This window comes from Doryrhamphus excisus, linkage group LG2 (genome assembly GCF_037039965.1).
Source record: "Doryrhamphus excisus strain RoL-2023G ecotype Guam linkage group LG2, RoL_Dexc_Guam_v1.1, whole genome shotgun sequence".
NCBI lineage: Eukaryota > Metazoa > Chordata > Actinopteri > Syngnathiformes > Syngnathidae > Doryrhamphus > Doryrhamphus excisus.
The window spans coordinates 2,771,406-2,794,923 of record NC_136358.1 but is presented as its reverse complement, the minus strand read 5'-3'; the positions used below and the strand labels follow the sequence as shown (position 1 = coordinate 2,794,923).

The following is a 23,518-nucleotide window of genomic DNA, read 5'->3' as shown; positions in this document are numbered from 1 at the left end:
TCATTAACAAATATTTACTTGCATTTATTTGCTTGTATTCTGAGGTGAATGCTTGGGCTTTTTCCTCACAGCTCTTTCCCATTATTCACGGGTGATTAGGTATTTTAAAAAAAAAAGGCGAATAAACCAGTGTGATGCCAACAGAAGCTGAATGAGCGAGTTAATTGAGTAAATAAGCGCAGCGGTTGTACAGTAAGTTAATGAACAGTAAAATCACAGTCAGATTTGTGGTCGTCCTGAGCCATATTTGCTGCTAAAAGTGCTTCCAAAGAATTATGCATCCAAGGACCTAGTATTCAAAAGATGCAGTGGCAGATTTCCATTACAGTAGATGGCTCTGCTTAAGAGGTCAGCTGATGGCTGGAAGCCCGCCAACACACTGAGCTGAATAGCTTCACGGACATTTCTTCTGTTCAAATAAGAGGCAGAGATGCTCTGGGAAAAGACACCACTATGGCTTGTGAACACGTTTGTGGATTAGGACTCCAGTGGAGCCAACATTACGTCTCCCGGGTCAATGGTCCTGGCCTTGTGCAGTTTGTGGATGAAGAGAGGCAACGGTCAGCAATACTTCCAATATTGGAGAATCTCTGGGTGATGCTTCATTTGCTCCACCCGGACTAGAGGTTCAGTTGTTACACACAAGTCCTCTTAACCCAGGGGTGCCCAAAGTGTGACTGGGGGCCTTTTAAAAATGTATTTTTCATTAAATTTCAGAGAAAAAAGTTGTTTCATTCATTGATTTTCTACCGCTTATCCTCACGAGGGTCGCGGGGTGCTGGAGCCTATCCCAGCTGTCTTTGCCCGAGAGGCGGGGTACACCCTGGACTGGTCGCCAGCCAATCACAGGGCACATATAGACAAGAATGTGGGAGGAAACCGGAGTACACGGAGAAAACCCACGCATGCATGGCGAGAACATGCAAACTCCACACAGAAATGGGAGAGGATGGAATCGAACTTGGATCTTGTGACCTGCGCGCTAACCACTAAAACGCCATGCAGCCGAGAAATAAGTTAACATAGTATAACATGCATATGTTGACCTCCATTGTTTTGTAAGCGCTCTAACAATTTTTTTTACATGCTAAAATATAATTATTAAAGAGGCCATACAAAATATTACGTTATTTGGATATGTGTGGATAAAATCATGTTAAGCACTGAACATTGGATTGGTTTTACATCCATCCATCTTTTTTCTATGCCGCTTATCCTCACTAGGATGGCAGGGAGTGTGCTGGAGCCTATCCCAGCTGACTTCGGGTGAGAATGGATTGGTTTTAACGTGTTAAACAAAAGTTGAACAATATCAAAGTGGTCTTCATACTGTGACGTAATTTTGTATGCAGCCCAGAAATAGGTGAGTAAATCCTTTTTTGTGACTGAAGGACCAATCTATACTAACATATTCCATGCAGGACTGGACTCCTGACAACTGACTGAATTTTTCGTAGCTGTAACAGTCAAGATCTTCTACTACGTACGTACATCCAGAAGTCACTGGTGCACCCGAGTTCCTTTTAACTAAGCCCAACATGGCAAGAGTGAATGCACTAGCATGAACAAATTATAGTACTCCATTTGCAGACTGCTGCTACATCCATGTGCTAACCAGACTCAATACAAAGTCAAGACGTCTCTCCATTTGAGTGCATTTTGACAGACAACAAATGGTCTCACTCTAAGATGAGAGGTCAACATCTCAGATGGCAAAGTGCTCCTGGCTTTCAGTTGGAAGCCACTTAATCAATGGACTCCTGTAATGAACTCAGCACCCGCTGATATCCAATACTGACAAGAATATGAATACTATCAGTGCCGGGGGGGTGGGTGGGTGTAGCATCATACGTGATTCACAATGAAATCACATTCATACCTTCTAGATACCGTCAAGAAGAAAGCATGAGGACAGTGAGTAAGTGGGAATACCACGCGAGCATCTCCATTACAGCCCCTCTACAGCGCTAGGCGGCTTACAATAATCACAACACCTTGTGCCAGGAGAATTAATTCAATCCACACTATTAAAACTGTAAATATCAGTCAAATTCACTCACACGTCTGCCTTGCCGACAGATTAGCATTTGTGTTCTGCAACATTAGCCCTCTTCCTGGCGCCGAGGGAGGGGATATATTGAGCCCATTACGGTGGCAAGCCTCTGGGAAACTGTGCTTTTTTTTCTTAATAACGATTTTGTTGTGGTGGTAATGACATTTTAATGGACATTTTCCTTAAACGCACATATCTGAGGGGAACGCCTGAGTGACTTGTTGGGGGGGGGCAGTTGAGCCTGCATGTCTTGAAGTCAAGCGTTTAAAGTGTTTCTTATAACACACTTAAATCGGCTGGGGTGTCAGCTAATGCCACCAAGAAAATGGTTTATTCTTGGGATACTCCAAATCTGGTCCAATGAAATGGGGGTAAAAATGGTGCTGTTATCAGGTTTCCCACTAATAGCCCTTCTTTTCCACACATGACCTTGCAGTGTAGATGTGTGGATGATGGAATAAAATAACAAGGCTGGGAACATGCATGTAGAAGGGTTAGAAAGAAACAAGGACGCCCGGGGAGGAACCTGCCGATCTTGGTGCTTTGGGATCACAGAATCTATTTTGAGAGTTCTTTTCTTCAATAAGAGAGGTGGGGGTCCAAGGACAAAAGGATGCATTTTGATTTGATTGATTCCTGGTTTCATGCTGTCAAGGACAGAATTGTCACACTCCGGTTCTTATGGAAGATGGCCATTCAGAAAACCATACAAGGAATCCTGTAATCATCCATTCATCCATCCATTTTCCTATAGATGCCATTTCCTTTATGCTGTAGTCAGGAAGTGCTGGAATCTATCCCAGCTCTGGGCAAGAGGCGCGGCAAACCAGTCAATCACATATAGACAAACGACCATTCACACTTTAATGATTTTGTTTGTGATGGGCTCCAGCTCACACCAAATTAAAAGAAGCTGTATATTAAGATGAATGGATGCCTGGGGAAATAAGTTATCAAATCCAGAGCTGCAGCATTCAGTAGCCTACGGAGCAAAGAACTAATCACTCTTAGATGCACAGAAAGACTTCTGTGATTTGACACTGTTCTTAGTCAGAGATTAATATTTTTCTGCAACTACACTCCATGAGCCTGACGTCTTAATACTGTATCATATCTCTGCATCTCCTCTTGGAGAGTAATTCAGGCCCTGTGCGTCTTATCCTCTTGTCAGCGTGTACCCATGATGCCTTGCAGCAGCACAACAGCTGTGCCACGTGCTGCAGGGAGAAGAATATAGGGCTAATCTTCCATTCTGGAGGGTTACATAAGAAAGAGGAACAGGCGGTTGCGTAACGTGCAGGCTCGTCGTCAGCCGCTGTCTGATCACCTGATAGAGAAAAAGATGATCCAGCCGTGGCCATTCCTCTCCTGCAGTCATCCTTCATCTTTTGTTTCTCATTTGTATGTGTTTGCCATCTCTCCCAGTCACCTTGACGCTGCCCGACATCCAGCCATCTTAATAGTGCGTTATCTGACTGACTCCCTCCCTTCCATCCTTCCTTGCTTACGCCCTCGATTCTCAAAGAAGAGCTGCAGCTTTGCCGCAATGCACTCTCACAATGAACACATGCAAACAATAAGACCATCTTCTGCAAAGAAACTGTGTTTACACAGCTAATACTATATTAAGTCATGTGTACAGTAATGTCATGTAATGTTTTCAATGACTCTAATTAACATTTTGGCACCCCCTACTGGTTGCATACACGTAATAAAGTTATGATCAAAGTTTTATATTCATTAGACCAATGGTCAATGACTTGTGGACGGTTTTGGAGCTGTCCTATCTCTCCCAGTGTAGTCTCAGACTAGAGCCTTGGGCCCGGTAAAAACATTGGTGCCAGCCAGTTTTTCAACCAATCTTGCAGAAATTTTACACACATGTGCTTGGGCCTTGTGTGTACCAAATTTACTGTGAAGGTGTGTACCAAATCTTGAGTCGATTCGGCTAAACACCGTAAAGTTACAGTGACTGTTTTGCAGAGTGCATTAAGATGTTTGACAATCTGACTTAAAGGGGAACTATTATGCTCATTTTCAGCCATTTGTATCGAGTTGCGGACTCCTGTAGAGCAGCTACACATGACAACCTGCACATAGAGCTTTCTAGATCTTCCAGAATCTGCACCTGTTCCAGCTGTATTTCCAAAACGGTCTGTTTTAATCCTCTGTGATTGGTCCCTGTCAGCTTGTACAGCTAACATCTTGTACCGCTTGTATCCGGGCTGGCCCATATAAGGATGTCTGTGATGTCACAGTGAGCCAGAGTTAGAAAAAAAAACTCTCTGAAACCGAGCGTTCAGAGCCATCCTAAATGTCTTTCTGGGCTCACTTCTAAATGTGCAAACCTCATTATCTGAAACTCTGGCATCAAACACAACATTCTAACTACATTTATAGGTCAGAAAAGTGGAAAAGGCTTAACAGGTCTTCTTTAAAGGGTCAACCAATCCATCAATCCATTTTCTAAGCTGCTTCTCCTCCGTAGAGTCACAGGGGTATGCGGGAGCCTCTCTCAGCTTTGGGCGAGAGGAAGGATACATCTTATGGGCTTATGGGGTACTCCGTGGGGTGTTCTTATATTTATTTATTATTTATGACTGTGTGTGTGTATGCATCTACCACCTATTCCAGTGTCTTGTACACTTTGTGTATTTTTTAAATTGCAAGCACTCCTAGCCTTTGCATGGGAGCGTTACTTTGCTGCTTTCCGTTTTTTTGTGTACCCTTGCATGTGGTCCTCCTGAGGCTCATTAGTGAGTCGCTAAAGGCGGACGCCAACTGCCTGAGCTCAACATCGCTATCAGGATTTTGGATTATTTTTACACAGTTCTTAACTACAGAGCTCAAGATCAACATTGGCTTGAATAACATCTGGCATGAGTTAGTGACTGAAAAAAACGGACAATTTGCAGATAAATGCTAGCAAGTCAACCTAACCATCATAAACGGTTGAACGTCAAAGTTATTGCTCATCAGTGCGGTAGTGCGTCCATCAGGATGAGAAAGGGGAGAACATGGCCAAATCGCAGGGACCAGGAACCTTCTGAAGATCATTATTTTAAATGACATGAGAAAGAATATGGTAGCGGATTGCTCGGAAGAACAAAAGGACACTTTGGAATATTGTAAGGATGTAAAATAGCAAATATAAACTCAATGATGACATAAAAAAGCAATGAAACTCTGCCAGCAGTTATGTCAACGATTTAAGGGCTGAGAGCACTGCACTTTACAAAACAAACTGATGTAGAGAATGCATGGATTGGAGAAAAGCACACACATGAACAAGGTCATTGTGACTGGGCTGTGCATTACAGGCGGTTGAGAATAGAGGAAGGAAACAGGGAGAAATGGATGTTGCCTCAATAGAGGAACAAATGGCCAAATGGTGGCCAAGGATGTCAACAAATCGATATGTGCATTCCACTGTATTGCATGAATAACATATCAACACAATTAATTCATGTGTTCATTAAGTAATTAATCAATTATTGTTCAATACTGTATATGCTATAGAATTATTGATACATTATACATCATTAGTGTTGCTGATTTATTTATTCATTTCCCTCTAACCTCTTTTTTCCTTTTTCTTCTTGTTCCTTTTCTTTATGATGAAGAAGTGAACAAACTTTTGCAGTGAACAGAAATTGAAAATGTAAACACATAAATATTAAAACAGCTGTATATGTCACTGGCACAAAATTACTTTTTTTTTTAAACCAACCAGCTTGTGTTGCCCACCGTGACAATAAAAACATATTTAACTGATAAAGTTGTAACAATTAGACGTTGAACTTTTTGCTGCTTGGGCTGAATAAGACGTTTAGGCTGTCAATCACGGTGAGTGAAACTAAATGATTCAAATGTGGATTATTCTTTTGTTGCACGTGTGTATGAGTGGGCATGGCTTACATGGATATACCAGGAAGGGGCGGGGATGCAATGATTGCAACCTTTACATCACTGAATGCTGCGGCTTTCAGTGTGAACTTAAAACTTAAACAATTAATCAGAAACCGTTGAGACATGGGGGAGGGGTATGATTAAATAAGCTCAGATTCTTCCTATAACTTTTTGGGCATCTGGAATTGTGTAACTGTAAACATGCGATGCAACTTGTTAAGCATAACCGAAACAAATAAACAATGATTACATGGTAAAAGTGACTTTGTACATTCTACTCCCTGCTGATGGCAATGATACTGCTGCTTACCAAAATGCTATGCACTGGTAGTTTGCAGTGGTCTAGAGTATTTTGGTCCTCTTGTGTTACTACATAAAATAAGCAGGTCCTTGTAATGTACTCATTGTCAAATGAATGGCTATCTTTCTCTTTCCTGTCAGTGTTTCTCCAGTGGGAAATATTTGATACAGCTCTTGTTGGATCCCGTTTGACTATGCAGGTGTACCTAATATTAGATTTCCCAGGCATGGATGCACACACCAGAGAGCTTAGACCCCCTGTGCCCCTACTTCCCCTGGAGTCCACTCTTTATCTTGTTCATAATCCCATTTAATTAATTTGCAGCTCAAAACTCAACAGCCTCTACGAGCATTCCCGAATTCTCATTTTCATGTGTGCCAAGAGCCATCGTTATCTTCGGGTCGTGTGTGCATCCTAAATAATTACCACTTCCTAAATGTGTGTGTCTGCGAGAGTTAAGTTCGCTGGCGCCTCACGGGAGTCAACACAAGCTGAAAAAAGGCTTTGATTGTATGAACGGCGTCACTATTTTGTGTCAGAGACAAAGACTCCTTCCTTGTCACTTTTCATCTCCGGTTTGCATGTAGCATTCGTCAACTGTGAGGAGATAAGGGGGAAAAAAGAAAACGAAACTCAAACTGGAGATTGCTTCTTCTTCATTCGCCTTTTGATGTTGTTACACTTTGATGCCGTGACTGTGTGTGTAGCTAAGGGCAAGATGTGCATTTAGAACTCTGGCATGTGGCTGAAATGGAAAGGAATGACTGTGACCTTTGCAGGAAATCAAGAGGAAAGTGTTTTCTGTCTCCATTGTTTTCTGCTCTGTGCCTCATTTCCCTTCTCCTGCTCCATCTCCCTTCTTGTCACGGCGCTGCAGATACCAAAACAAGAGCACAAATCCCCCTTTTTTTACCTCCTCTCCTCTCTGGTGTATATTGCACAGTCTGCAGTTTGGACAAACTTAAAAAGTCCACTTGCGCTGGCACGCTAAAGCCTTCCTGTGAAAGCCAGAGCTGCAGTGCTTGCATCGAAAACATCAACACAACAGGATGAACCCCAATGCTGGAGATCTTCCAGCTCTCCCAGCTCTCAAAACCTTCGTAACCCGAGTGAGTGGAAAAGCCACCGATCAGAACAGGGCTAATATTTGCCCCGCGCTATAGACAAACATAGATAAAGCCAACACAATCGCTGCACGGCTGCCTTGTTGTCCTTTCATTTCGCCTAACAACATCCGCACCTCCATGCAGAGTGAAAGATAAACCTGACAACATAATCCTTTTCTCCCCATTTTTATCCATGAGCTACACCTGTACACTTGCACACTGCAATGGAGGGAACTATGTGCAAAGTACACTTTGTACGCACTGTAACCACACTTTAATTATGAAATGGATTGAGCAAAGGGCAATTTACTAGAACAATGTGAGTCAGTTTAAGAAATGCTGACAACTATACTGTTGGGATATTCATCTGTTATTATGCCACAGCTGACAGCTAACTAGTTAGACTCCAATTTGTTTATTATAAATGTATGAAATTGTGGGGGAGAAGTGTTACGAGTGGGAAAGAATGACAAAGTAAGAAGCCCTAAGCATACCACTTCCACACAAAATGGGAGAACGATTTTGGACTTTTTTTCACTTTGAAAATTCCATGGCTAATTGTATGCACTGTTGTGTCCAAGCTACTGTAATGTCTCATCATTACTGATAAAACAAAAAAGAAGAACCAAATGGTGCAACGTTTATGCCGTGATGTAACAAGGGACAACTGTATATAACATGATTGCTTCATCTATACCCTTTGCCTAAACCCTACATCTGCATACAGATTATACAGGATGTCGACAACCGGACTGACTCACAAAGAAATGGAAGGAAACAAGACTTCTGGATCAGCACATTTTCATATTCATATGAATTTGTATATGAATGAAGCATTATTGGCTAAGAATTAGGAAAATGTTGAAAACAATAGTTTTGTCATTAAGGCTTAATTCAGAACTTTCTTAATGAATGTAATCCATCTATTCATTTTCTATACCGCTTATCCTCACTATGGTCACGGTCGCGGGCATGCTGGAGCCTATCCCAGCTGTCTTTGGGCAAGAGGCGAGGTACACCCTGGACTGGTGGCCAGCCAATCGCAGGGCACATATAGACAAACAACCATTCACGCTCACATTCATACCTATGGACAATTTGGAGTCGCTAATTAACATGTGTTTGGAATGTGGGAGGAAACCGGAATACCCGGACAAAATAGTGAATGTAATAATTCAGAAATGTAGCAAAAAAAAACCAAGGAAAGAATGGCAATTGCATCTTCAGTGGATTAAACAAAAAAGGCTAAGCCAAAGTATCAGGCACAAAGTAAAACAATCTAATGTTCAATGGAATAGGCTTACGTCAATTAAAAAAGAAATTATAAGATAACAGAGGCACACGTTAAACAAAACGAGGGGAATCTCCTCTTAATAGGCTTACTTAGGTTTTACAACTTTGTGGCACTTCCAAAACTTCCAGCTTCTATTCGCTGACATTCATCAAAAAGTCCTTTGGAGGAGATGTTTTGACAATTGCTAATTTTCCCTCAGCCATTTTTAAAGGTGTGACACAAACACGCTCTTCAGATGATAAATGTAGCCGCCTCGCCACCTCGCATACACGCGCACACACACACACACACACTCTGTGGCTGCCTCGCCGTAGCAAAAGCACTTAGTCATACATCATAAAGAAAATGAGATGCTGGATAAACTTTAAGCTGATGCGCTTGAAATCATTATTATTCATAATATGTGCTTGTTTTTTCAGTGTGTATTGTGTGCCCTTTTGACCAGCTTATGATGCCAGCGGGTGTGTTGGAAGGATGCGAGAACTGACAGTATGTCGGACCAGTATCGACACAGGTCTTGACGGTGCGCAGGTCAAAGCAGAACAGCCAGAACACAGACCATACCCTCTCTGGACTCCACGCTCAGATATATTCGCAACAGGTTTGTGTAACATTACATCAGCAGTTGACGACTCTTTGACACAGACAGAACTATTGATTTATTTTTCCTCTCCAACCATGTTCTGCTACTTGTTATGTTGAAGAGAAAGTTTCAGGACACTTTGGTGACATTTTTGGGTCGTTTCCATCTTATTTTCCACATTGTGCTAAGTCCTTTTCTCCTTGCCTTGCCCTCTCCCCACATAAACGCCAGTAGGCAGATTGAAAGTCTTGGTTGTTGCAGTTTAGTTTGAGAAAGTGAAGCAAATCAAGCTGTAAATAAAAAAAAAAACATGTGCAAAACTACCTACCCCCATAACTGTATAAATATTAATGTGGCTAGAAGAGAAAAAAATGTACACGGACCTTCCAGTGGTACTCTGTAGAGGAATGTTAAAGGTCCCATATTATATTGTAATATTTTTCACAAACTTTAAACAAGTGTCAGAGGTCCAACAATTGTGTATTTGGAGTGTGCTGTCCAAAATCTAGCCCAGATGCTGGAATTTAGCCAGTTTAAAAGTGTGTTTGGTAAGCCCGACTGCAGGGGTGACAAACTCAATCGCTCTGGGGGCCAACCTGGACCTGCCACCCACATTTTTATTTTATTTTTTTTAACATTGGAGTCCATTCATTCCTGCTTGAAAGTTCTTTCCGCCTGAGGATACACAACTATGGTTGTTTTGGTGTCGTTGTAAAGTGAATGTTTGTCATTTGTCTGGCAAAAGCTCCAGTATTTTCATTTATTCATTCTCTACCGCTTATCCGAGGGTCGCATGCGTGCTGGAGCCTATCCCAGCTCTTTTCAGGCGAGAGGCGGGGTACACCCTGGACTGGTGGCCAGCCAATCACAGGGCACATATAGACAAACAACCATTTACACTCACATTCATACCTATGGACAATTTGGAGTCACCGATTAACCTAGCATGTTTTTGGAATGTTGGAGGAAACCGGAGTACCCGGAGAAAACCCACACATGCAAACTCCACACAGAGATGTGTGGATCCCAATCTGTGGGTGTACCCCGGAAAGTTTTGCATCTGTGGAACGACCCAGAGTATGCATTTCCCAGCATCCTTTGCTGTAGTTGAAAGGATCACTCTCGACTGCCTTTTATAATAGTTAAATAGTTAAGTTAAATGTATAAAATATTGTTTCCACTTTTAAAATCAAAACGCCAGAGGAGTAGTATGTGCTGTAAGTTCCATGAGGTGGGCCAAATCAATGCTATTTTCCAACGGCTGGTGGGCTGGATGCATCGTGGGCCAGATTTGGCCCCCTGGCCTGAGTTTGACACATGTGCCCTACTAGGAACACGCCAATGTGTGTCTGTAGCTTTAATGATAATGAGTTGTGTTGGTCCACAAATGCGTTATGAAAAGCTGCAACTTCAAAAGTCAGCGTTTGGGTGGCCTCTTCTCTCATAAGTGGAGCAAACCACTGAGGGGAACAATAAATCATGTTTGCTTCTCATAAACAGGCTCTCGGAAAGCACATTACTTTCCATTAAATCAGCATTGAAAACTGCACATTGCATAATAGGGGACCTTTAAGTAAAACAAAAAAACCTAAAATAGATATGTTTGTGTAACTGTGGGTCTTCCGACAGCGAGTGTGTTAGTGTGTGTGTGCTTGCATGTATATGTATGTGCAATGAAGAGATAAAGACATGAAAACAGCGGAAAACTTTGCCAGCATGCATCATTGCCTATCACTACACCCACACACGCACACACGCACACGCACCTCAACATCCGTTCAAAGTTTGTGCACAACACCTGCGCCTCGCTCCACCACCTGCTACCTGCTCACCAGCTGATAGACAGAGACGGTGATGCGTGAGCAAACACACACACACACGCATTCACGCATACTGTATGCACCGGGCACACAAATGGCTACAAGCAAGTGTTTGAGAAACAGGTGAGGTTTTGATGTTAAAACAAAACACACTCTTAGAAAAGAAGCTTTACTACTGATGCAAAGTGTGTAGTTTATTTCCACTCAGCTAAGTTTGGTAAATTTGCTTCCAAATAGATTGAGCCTTTGTGGGGATTAATTAGTTTTATAACTGGCGGGTTATTAAATGTGTCTTTAATTGCAAGTAAATTACATTTTTTTATATTAAAAGAAGAAAAAGCTAATAAAGCTGGACTTCATTAGCTGTCTGTCCTTATCAGCGTGTATCAGTGCTAAAATATCACAGAAAAACATCAAAGGGGAGGTTAATTGGAAAGCAATATGACACTGTCACTGTACAAAAAAGTAAACACAGGCTAACAACCAATCGCTTAATTACACAGGTTGTGAGCATGACTAAAAACAGCAGCGCTTCAACCCTATCGGTACAAAATAGCACCTTAAAATGGCATTAAATAGTCAAAAGTGATCATTTTTACTACAGCAAAGCATGCTGGGAAATGCTTAACCTTCCCATCCCACAGCTGCAAACCTTTCCGGGTTAAATATCCCCTAGACTGATGTTTTTGTGTTAATATAAAATATTGCAGCTTTTATTGTAGCAAGACGTTGTCGATCAACAATCACTTTACTGAAACAAACAACCATGCCAAAACAACTATAGTCATATACCCGCAGACTCGGAAAATAGAAATTTCAAGCAGGAATGGACACTTAAAAAAATGCACATTTCTCTCATGTCTTCCGTACAGTGCAGTCCATAAAAAATGTGTGTCCATAAAAATACACACATTTGTGTGCACTGATGATGCACATGAGTGCACTACATTCACCAAATACATTGGTTAAAATGACAAGATTTTATGGATTTTGATATTTAGCTCAACCTACAGCCTAAGAAGTTGGCGAAGGGGTTTGTGCCCCTGTGCAAAGAGTCTGACACCTATGGTTGATTGAGGTTGATTTTGTAGTTCTTCGCTAACACAGCTACACCACAAGTCTCTGCTTGATTTATTTAGTATGCAAATTGCAAAATAAGCCACCATGAAGCCAAACAAAGTTGCAAGTGTCGGCACTTCTCCCTTGCCGCTGCCTCATCATCGTCTTTGTCAACAATCAAGTCTTCAATCAAGGTAGAAGTGACGTTAAATGTTCATTTTTTAATGCACTGACACACAGAATCAACATTTCTGAACAGCTATGAAGTGAAAGAACAAAAAGGAAAATATACTGTAAGTCTATTTGTGGCGGCATCACAGAAAGTGATGTAACTTTCAATTTTCCTCATAGCACACAACTTGAGGTATGCTACATTCAAGTGCATTCAATGATAGCTAGCGGTAGTAGCTAAACATTGCCAAATTGCTATCATGAGCTGAACAAACCTAACTATTTTTGGTGTGTGTCACATGGGCGTGGCTTATGTGCCTGCAGCAGGAAGAGGGCGGGATATAATATTTGAAGACATGACTGTTTGGAATCGTTCGGATTATTAATTTTTGCAAGCAGTGAGTTTGACTTTTGGATCATTTTGAGTTTTGGTCCAAATTATGAATTCTGTCAGTAATCTTTGCAAGACTCTGCTATGTTGTGCACATGTGTGCAGTGTGGCAGTTCCTAGACCGCATCTTCCAATCGTGCCAAATGAGGGGTATGGTTCCGTGCCTGGGCACCATTCAGTGCTTTTGGGGTTAAGTGGGCCCAGGCACGTTGCAATGAGCCTAGTGTAAATACGAGATCATGCTTATGAGCCGTCCTTTACCAATTGTTGCTATCAAAACAAAACCCAATTATTTGCATTTTTCTGCCATGATGCTGATAATTAATTACTCAACAGGTCTCATTTTCATAATTGCAAAAAATACAAATCTGCATAAATACAAACACAGCAGGTGGTGCGCTTTTATTGTTTGCTTCTCTCTTGAACTCTGTAGACCGTCATTTGTCTCTGGCGCTTTCCTTTCCCGTTCTTAGCCTGTGCAACATAAAGATTGATGACATCCTGTTTGTGTGTAAAAATAACTGCGGCAGATAAACGTCTAAATTTATATTAATTTAATTCTACCTCCTGTTTGCAGGGCGTGCGTCAACATGCAGTAAGAGTCACAAAGTTAATACATAAAAGATAACGATGACGGTGGAAAATTAACTTGTGCTTGTTAAATGTTCAAAAAAATATTAAGATGAAGTAGAAGAACATCAAGACTCAGACTGTCAAAAGATGTCACAGCAGGTCATCAATGTGCGAACACCCACGCGTGTAAACAACAGTTGAGCGAGGTAACAACAAGCGTGACACAAAATCCAGACTCCAAGATATTCCGAAAATGAGGCGCCAGCATCTTGACGGCTTCTTAACTTGGAGATAGTGTCAAGCAGTAAGATCAAATGTGAGATATGTGAGGTGTGTATGCTAATGAGACGGTGCAATGTGTGTGTGTGTGCGTCACATTAAAGGCCTCTTATCTTTCAATGAGGATTAGAAAGCCAATGTGTGCGTGTGTCAAACAGTATCACAGGATACACACACGCACACACACAGCAGTAGACAACAATCTAGCAGAGGTAATGGGCCATAGACGGCTCAATGTTCACGCTCCAGGCTGCCAAAACGCGATCATTGGGCCTCGTTGTGATCATCACAGCGAAGAGGACGACAATTTGTTGTCACTGATAACTTCATGTCACAGCTGCTGATGGACCACGGCTGTGTCCACACCAACAAGAGGATTATTAAAAACCTATATTTGTCCATTTTGGGGGTCATGGCAACCACTTTATTTTGGAATAGTTGTAGTTTCTCAAAACACAGTATTGCAGTACTATAGAACCTGCAGCCTCACCCCTTTTCTAAAACAGCATGTAATCCAGTGGCTGTTAAACCGATTTGAAGAGCAGAAAAGGTAATTTTGTAAAGGTAAAAAGAGACTATTTGTGATGAATATTTTAGCACACAAACCATTTACTCTGCACAAAAACACTCTAAGATGGACTTATTTTGCTGCCTCCTGTGGTGCATCTGTTTTCTGTATACAGAGAAAAGTGTAAAAAATGACTGACTTTCTCAATACTAAGCCTGGGTGTCAAAATGCAAAAACATGAACAACGATGAATGCTAAGCAAAAATAACACATTTACTGTCAAGGCGGCCATAACATCTGAACATAAGGGCCAATTTAGCAGATCAGAGGCTTGAACAAAGCATTTTCTTGAAAAGGAACAACAACCAGTCCCCCCAGGATTTTGTGAGACTTTATTGGGATTGTTGTGGCCTTTTGCTTTCATGAGAGTTTTCCCCCCAAAAATACTTAATTGTTGATTTGTTGAATTAAGTATGCAAAACAAACCCCACCAACGATTCCCTTAAGGCGTACTCCCACTAGGGCAATTGTTCCGTACCTGGGCTCACCATCACCTAAAACACGGACTGTTTGGCTATTCCCCTCTTTTGACAGGATTGAAGAGATTGTTTAGGTAAAATTGTTTTCCAGTAAACATGGCCCTCGATAATGTCAATAATTTCCACGTTGCTGTATGTTCAGATAATATCCAGGCCCATTGCAACGGACAGCATCCTGGAAACACTCAAAGTAAGCGCAGAGCATCTTCCTGTTGAGACATTTTAGTACTGATTGGCCATTAATGTGCAGATGGATGTTCTCGCCGTCTGCATTATGATGCTCTCGGGAGGCGTCCGGTGCGATGATACATAAACACTCATCTGGGGAATATTGAAGCTGATGGGAGCCATTTTGGTGGCATTATTCTCAATAAAGCACAGGTCAACGCATCTTGAATGTTCACCTCTGCATGCTGCACGTCGTTACATGGAACAGCCGGAGCATCGTTAGTGCTGAGATGAAGGAGAGGCCGCCGTGTCCTGAAGGGAGGACAATAGAGACACACACACACAGCCATGTTGCATGGTGCGTTCAAGGACCTATCCGGAGCGCATCGCCATGCGCATCGCCACAGCTTCTTCCTATCAACGCTGTGTCAACACTGTTGAATTGTTTTTCTTTCTGCTGCTCGGCCGCGGCTGAAGATTGGAGTCCTGACCCAACGTCTTTATCTCATGCTGGCATCTGACAGCCCATAATGAAAGCATTTGAGGTCTTCATCTCCTCTCGCTTACAAAGTTTTTGTTGGGCCTTGTACACCTGAGCTGTCTCAACTCATATTTGCCTCTCAGTCCAGCACACTGTGGACCAAACCTCTCAATGAGCTTCCTGCATGGTGGATACGTGATGGAGGTTGCTATAAGCACCAGTGGGCGCTCTACTCCAGTGTTTCCCAAACATTTTACAGTTGTGTACCTGTTAAGACATTTGACCTGAAGCCATGTACCCTCCACTCCAGCATACCTTTTTGTCTTAATTAACTTGAAATGAATGCTACATAACTGTTATTCCAGCCTATATTGCCACCCTTCTCTATGAATGGCTTGAATTGGAGCTTCACTTTGGTCCTCTCATGGTGGCTGTGGTTTATATCTGCACATATAATTGAGTACCAAATTGAAGGGGCAAGTTTAACAATCAGGGTAAAGCAGTCTGCAAAGTACAAATGTAGCAAAAATAAAGCCTCATTTTCGGGGAAATAGCCACTCAGAGTGACAGGTTTGCACCGCTGCTCTGTGCAATGATTGGATTACCAACATAATGAAGTCGTCACGACCCACTCTAATAATCATCATACATGTTGAGAGCAAAGAACAACTTCATGCTATCTCCTTTCGGCTCTGTTCTCCTTGTGTGGTGAGGCTTGCAGACATCAATAATTTTATTGATGTACCCTTGGGGTACGCCTACCACACTTTGGCTCCATTCCTGTCCACTTTGTGTATCACAGATGTTGCCAACCATCACCTTGTTTCTTTTTTACCACTCTGTGTAAAGCGCACTAAATGCACTGTCATAAATCTTTCCTGGGAGACAGTGCAGTAATATTATGCACACAGCAGCTGACAAAAACTCCTCAGCGGGGCGAACGATTTCCCCTGTGTTCGTGCATTGTGCTGGCACCGTCTAAGAAGGGCTGGCAGGGATTGGGAAAAGACAGATCACCTGGCAACGACAATTCCAAATACACTCGATTGTGCACCTGTCTGCACCGCAGCACTCCAGGGATCAAGCACAGTTTGGCCCCCTGGGAAATATACCTGGCAATATATGAAAGTGTATATAAAAGTGGCCACAGAGGAGCTTGCTTAGCCATCATTATGTACAAGCTACAAGATTATTATTGGCCATGTGTATTCCTATTATTGGTGATTACTTTTTGCTGATAAGCACGATTTTGTCATAAAAATCCCAATGGCCCTCATCTCTAGGAGAGGAGAAAAGAAAGTTGTTGTTTTATTTTTTGGGGCCGTCCACTGTCATATACTGTATAGAAGGCATGCAATGTGGGATTAAATAAAAGTGCATGGTGCGAAGTGGCTCTTATAAGCCTCTTCCTCTGGGCTCTTTTAGGGGCTTTTTCTCAATTTCTTTGGCCGCTTTGATGTTCATAACCACTGTCTTTGTACCACTTCCTGTCAAAACATTTTCATATTCCTCAATCTATAACTTTACTGGATCTTGTCTTGTGTGACTAGCCTCATGTTACATCCTCACATGCTTTTACGGCATTATGATATTACTTAGCATTAAATTACCAGGACTGTCACCAGCCAACATGTGATTGCAGTATTTGGACCTGCTTACTTCAGTTATCGTTAATAAACAAATTTCTGGAAGTTTTTTGAAGATTTTTGCAAGCAGGTTAGTGTGGCATTGGAAAAAGTTGACTTGGCGGTCATGAGAGATGACTGCCATTCACACATAGCCATTCCTACTGTGTATCGGTTATAGGCCAATGTCCAATGTATTGGACGGATTTCAGCCCCCAATCGGCATCGGCCCCAAAAATTCTGGTCGGGCTCTAATTCACCCTCCAGATCACGCCCCCCTGTCGGCCTTCACAAACACTGAACATTGATTCTTCAACCTGTTTGCTTGTGCCATCACTTCTACCCTGCTCTATGGATTGTTTCCAATATTATTTCAAGTTGTTCTAGTTATTTTTATTTTGAAGGAGCCAGCTCTCATTAATTACTTAGGAGAGGAGCAATTGCATTAAATGACATGTGTTTATTACGCACACACACACAAGAATGTAGTGGTGGTGGTGCAAGAGCAACCATCCCATGGTTTTTTCCTTTGGATTATATTGAGACTATGTATTTTGTTTATATTGTGGGATGTGTCTGCTACCATGAAGAACCTGCGAGGAGGGATCACATCACAGTCATTTTCACTACACGACTTCATAGGCAATCGTGCTGTGCTCTGGCCGACCTCTTCAGTGGTGCCAAAGGAGGGGAAGTGTGTTGTGCCTGGTCATGAATCAGTGCCGGACTTCAGGTGTGAAATGGTATGATTGACTGAGTACAGCGTATGCCTTTACTCAGGGGTGTCCAAACTTTTTCCACCGAGGGCTGCTTACTCAAAGGACGAGAGGAGCCACCTTGATGTTTTTACAACACTGCGCTAAATGATGTGCGGCCATGTTCCATTGGCCACGTTTCAGCAGCACCTCAGTGGGATGGCGCCACTCTAAAACGCATTTAGCTTACGTAACAAGCTCCCACCACCGCTCAATCATCACCCAAAATGCATTTTCACGCCTTTGGCCACTCTTGATGCTATTTAGAATCTCCCAACTTGGGGCAGGGAGGGAAGCGTTTACAAAAAATACTGAAAAAAAAGCTTTATTTCTCTCTATTGCTCTGCTGTTGTCCTACTTTCTGGGGGGCGAGACAGAAAGGCAAAGGGAAGAAAGAGCTACACAGAGAGGAGAGGAAGGATGGAGGACAGAGTAGGAACCACAGAAAGAGTGTCTGCGAGGATGAGATAATGAAGACAGTTAATTCGGAAAGAGGGTGTGAGAGGCAGCGATTACGCCGCAAGCAGCGAGATGCAGTCGACAGATTTTCTGCTCTGAATGGCTGTCACCCTGGCTGAGGGGTTTGGGACGAGCCGCTGAGCCCAAGCAGGACGCCAGCTACACTTTTAATTAAGGAGAAGAAATATGCCCTCTTATTTTTCCCAGGTCAACTTGTAGTGTGTGGGAGGTGCATGGGAGAACATGTTTGCACCTCTATAAGAGTGGTTGTGCTAAAAAAGCACATTGTACAATGGAAATAGCTTGTTATTGTACCAGAACTGACCCCTTTTACACCTTATTTGCCATTTAAAGCAGCTGTAAGTGTGGCGTATGATTGGGTGCAGACCTTCACCAAGGCCAAACAATCCAGATTCTATACACATCTTTCTGCATTTGTCTGAAATGTGTTAAGACTCATGCATTATTTCCAGACAAGGGAAAATGCCGCACAAAAATCCAAATTAAAACAATCCTGCAGCCACACCTTCATTGGGATCCACACCAAATAGTTATGGCTTTATCCTTGGCCCCCGACCCACCGCTTCACCAGGTTTCATGTAAATCCGTTGAAATGATTTTGTGCAATCTAATAATAATAACCTATCTTTGTTGTTTCCTGTGTTACAGGATGTAAGTCTATTTTTCAAGTTTTCTATTCAAAAGAACTGCATGAAGAGATGAGCGCACATATTAAAATGTAGATCAATGAAAAAAAACAAAAAAATATTTTGTTGACAAAGCATTTCTTTCATGATGAAAACCAGACTGTGACAAGCTAAATGTGGCTCTTTGATGACTAAAATGTGATGAGTTGTGAGTGAGCTTTCGAGACCGGATGAAAATTTTAGTGGGTGGTCTATCAGATGCATGCCATTTGATTTGATTTAATTCATTTCAAACATGCATACAATAAAACAGCTTATTAAATCCTTCCCTTTCTCCACGTCATAGCAGATTCGACAGATGCAATCACAGAATCAAAGTGGGGACATCAGGGACCCAGGTGAAACCCCAACAAGGAGCCAACATCATTATGTCACAGCCAGCAAACGGTGAAGGGTGATAAAATAATGAGAATCAAGTGGAGTCTCATTTCTTAGTGGCTCCTCCCCCTTGGCCAGGTTTTAAGAGGTAATACAGAGCCGAAGGGCTAAAACAGAGATTTAGTCTTAATGTTATTATCTAAACAGTATGCCTCAAGTTTGACACACATAGCGTTGATTGTCACCTCTCCCGTGTAAAGGCTGAGACCTTAAATCCCATTATCTTCAGTCCCCGCCTCCCCATCACCTATTCCTCGCCCACTGCTTATAACACGGTAGCTTTCATCTTTGTTATTTTACTGTCAAATCACGAGGTATGAGTCCCTCTCCAAGACATCAAAGTATTAAAAAAAAGTTTGAAAGTATGGCGAATCAGGCCAGATCAATGGATAAGGGTTGGCAGGCAGAGCTAATGGAATGCGGCTCGTGCCCTAGATTAGGATGTTTTCTTTCTCACTTGGCTGTCCTCACACCACCATGCAAAAAAAAAAGAAAAAAAACAACATCCGATAGTTCTGCTTACTTAATGATCAAGTCTGAATTGAGTGATGAGATGGATTAAGAACATCTAGATGAGAGTTTGTTTATTTGTGTTTATTTGGACATGCAAACAAACATGAAAAGGTCAACGCTGTCAACCTAGCCCCACCCTGCATGGCTCAACACAATCAAAGTAATTAAAAAGACATTATGGAAATGTCAAGGTGCTGTCATTTAGTTTCTGCATGGAGGGCAGGCTCACTGATGGAGGGCCAGATGTTTGCAACCAAAAGGCCATCAAAGCATCGCAGTCATTACTTGAAGGCTGTCTAATCATTTTCAGGCAAAAAAAATGAGCCACGAATACAACATTTAAGTGACCTAAATTCCAGATAGCCATCCACAGCTTCCCCTCAATTTGGCCCGCGGGAGTGCGGTGAGATTCCGAGATTAGATTGGAAGTCACATTTAGAGAAAGTCAATCATGTCTCCTGCAGGAAGGCAGGCAAGGTAGGGGGGCATGGAGACGAGAGGACGGGACAAAAAAGTGAGCAGCTATGGGAAAAGATGATAAAAACATAAACGCTGCAGGCACACTGAGGCGTTATTAGAAAATGGCATTTGGTGGAGTAACGTAGTATTGTCTAGTAATATGGTATATTGTCTCTCTCTATACATATATATACATACACATTACAGTATATTACTATTTACATTGTACTGTAAAACATTTACATCTAATGTCATCAAAGACGAATATCCCTCAGGTCTGGGAGCCTAGCTAAACACCATTTTGATCAGTGATCTTGCAGCATTTCTCTCATGTACAGTGGCAACTCGGTGAGCATACGCTCTTCTTCTTCTTTCTTTTTGGGCTTTTCCTTCCAGGGGTCCCAACCGTCTCAGTCTGGCCTCTCTGACTTTATCTCCAAGGCCTCTAAACATGCAATGTCCCTCTGATGTACTCGTTCCTGATCCTATCCATCCTGGTCACTCCCAGTGAGCATACACCCTGGTTAGCGGTTTGGCAAAAATATGCCAAAAGTTTCCCTCGGTTTGTGTAAACTCTCCATTTAGCTTTTCTTTTATCATTTTTGTCTTAATATTTTACAATGTATTTATTTCTTGTGTTAGCTGACAACCTGAGTGAAAAGCAGGCTTGCATCAGGGGCTACCTGGTGCCCGCCAGCACCATGTTGGTGACCCCTGGTACAAAGTGTAAAATGTACATGCTTTGTGGTAGGACAGCACCACCTTGAGCCATCAAACACTTCTCTAGGAGACATTATTTCAAAGAGCTAATTAGATGTGAATATTATTCACGGTTAAAGGAAGTGGAATGTGTATTTTTACGAGGCTCAAGCAGCCTAAGTGACAGAGCACACACAAACTCACACCACAATGGACTTGACAGATTTGGAGCACTCTAGATAAAGGTTGGGGAAGAATATAATAGAATCAAATAGATGAGAGCTGAACATAATGGAACATGGCCAGCTGGGTTAAAAATGCATTGGAGATAAGAAAAGGCCACGTGTAATGTCATCGTTTTGCAAAAAACAGTGGGCCAAACAATAGTAGTGATGGCTGAAACTCAACTGTTCTGAGTTATATATATTATATTTTGTTTTACATATTTTTTTACTCTAGCCTGCTGCAGGCTTCAGGGGCCATTCAGTTCCATTCCTTCCAGATGTTTCCGTCTTTGGCCCCTTGCACCGCCTGTATTGGGTTTTCCTAACGTAGATGTTGTTGCATGTCTTCATGCTCTTTTCCCAGGAGTACCCAGTGTCTCTCCTGAAGTCAACTGGGATAGGTTCCAGCAAACCCCCGCAACGGTATACAATTAGATTCTTAGAATGAACCAGATATTTTTTTGCCATTTTGTTTTATTTTTCAGTAAATATTACATGCATCTTGTAAAAATAATCATAATAAAGAAATAAGTGATATCCAGAAGTCATTAAACGGTGCTGCCTGCTATGGTTAGTACTGCAGTGGGGGTGTTTGAATCTAGTATATATGCTAGCCAGTGGTGGGTGTAATTTGGAGCCAAAAGGGCTTGCTCCTTTAAAACTGTAAATATGCCAATATTAGCGATGTATCATACTAAAAAGGCCATATCCATTGCTTCAGACGTTTCCAGAAGGCTTTCTTGTATGCTTATCACAAGACATATGGTGCTCAAGATAGGTGCAGACATTCATACTTGAGAATATGATTGCTAAATCCATGGAGTGAATGTTTGGGAAACTCAATGAGAGCGCCATCGCTGGCACTTCCAGGCAGGATGTGCACTGTAAGCGTTCCTGGAAGCAATAAAGGCTCATCCATCATCTAAAACTCACTTTAGGTCCACGCAGCTTCCTCTTCACTCCTTTTAACACTAACCCTGCCACACCTGTGGTCTTGTGTATATTTGGAGGTCTCATGTACTGTAATCTGAACCTGACAGCACTTATTAAACGTGCGTTATAGTTAAAGTAATGGCTGACTCATTTGTTTAAGCAATACACTGCAGCGTCTTACTACTTCTGCTGTATCTCACCAGATCAAGATTACATATTTTTTTCACTCAGAAATATACAAACATGACCACCGATTACCAAATTTCACCAATGAAATTCATTACATTCGAAAGTTAGTGCTCTCTTAGCAGCTGCTATCTGTGACATACATCAACTTAATCCTACAGTATCTACCTTCGTCTTTGCTTTTACATTGCACTGTGCTTGCCTTGCTGTGAGGACACTTGCGCCCACACACACACAAACCAATTTGTGCCACAGGCTGGCCAGGAGGCCATATACCCTCTCCTCAAAGTGGCTCACAAAAAAGCTTGGATTAACTGCAACCCAATTAAAAAAGTTGACTCAACCCTGTCTAACTGGAACAAATAATGAAGGGGGGAGTCTAATTGAAGATGCATGAGGCTCGCACACTTGAGGAGAAAGACAGAACTCAAGCAAATGAACGGGTAAAGAAGAGACCACGATGGACATGCTCCTCACCAAAACACTCCGAAAATCTTGTAATCTTGAAAGTCTCCTCAAGAGGGTGTAAGGAAATATAGTTATGTGAAAACGCACTTGGGTGGAAATTTGTCAAAACATCTGCTCCTATCATGTAGCCTCTGCTACTATTTTTTGACAAATGCTCGTTGTGGTGGCGCTGTTATTAACCTCCAAAATTTGACCCCTTGAATTGGCTTGACCACAAATGTAATTTACAGTCAAAACATTGAACGTGGGGTCGGTTCCGACTGTAGGCGTCATATGTGCCATTTTTTGTGCATACTTATATATGGTATACTGCTGGGACTGGATAAAACGCCCTTGCTTAATTGTTGGATTTGAAAGGTTTGGGTGACCTTTTTGGGGGATTGTTTTGGAATGTGCAGACAAGCCCCATGTTGGCTGGTTCCAGTTGGCACTAATTAAAGTGCACCCATGTGACCTGCCTGTGACAAGTTGCTACCTGGCTGTTGTCTAATTGCCCCTTCCTAAGGCTAATATGAACATGTTGTAAAAACTGAATTTAAAGGGAAAAAAAAGGATCTCTGTTCTTTTAAGAGAGATTTTAAGACAAGGACACTGTGGCCCCTCGGCGTCACCTGCCATGGAACAACAAGGATTTTTAAGGAGTTCGCTGCAGGGCACTGGAGGTCGTGATGTTCAGCACTGTGATGACATTGAGGGTCACAAGGTTACAAAATGATCCAGGGCAGTGTCTTTGCTTTGACAGAAGGCTCACGGGAGAACAAAAGGATATTCTGTCTGGATGCTGAATCACTGAAATAGAGGTTAGAGGAAGAAAGCAGCAAAATGAATTCCGGAGCATTATCAAACGGCGTTGCTGTGACATTACACAGTCCTCATG

The 23,518-nt window shown here is 42.1% G+C and overlaps 1 protein-coding gene across 19 annotated transcripts in view; it reads right to left on the bottom strand.

Moving 5' to 3' along the window:
- The window catches only part of nrxn2b (neurexin 2b), a 371,144-nt gene that overhangs the window by 30,206 nt on the left and 317,420 nt on the right, over nt 1–23,518 (bottom strand). The window lies entirely within an intron of this gene.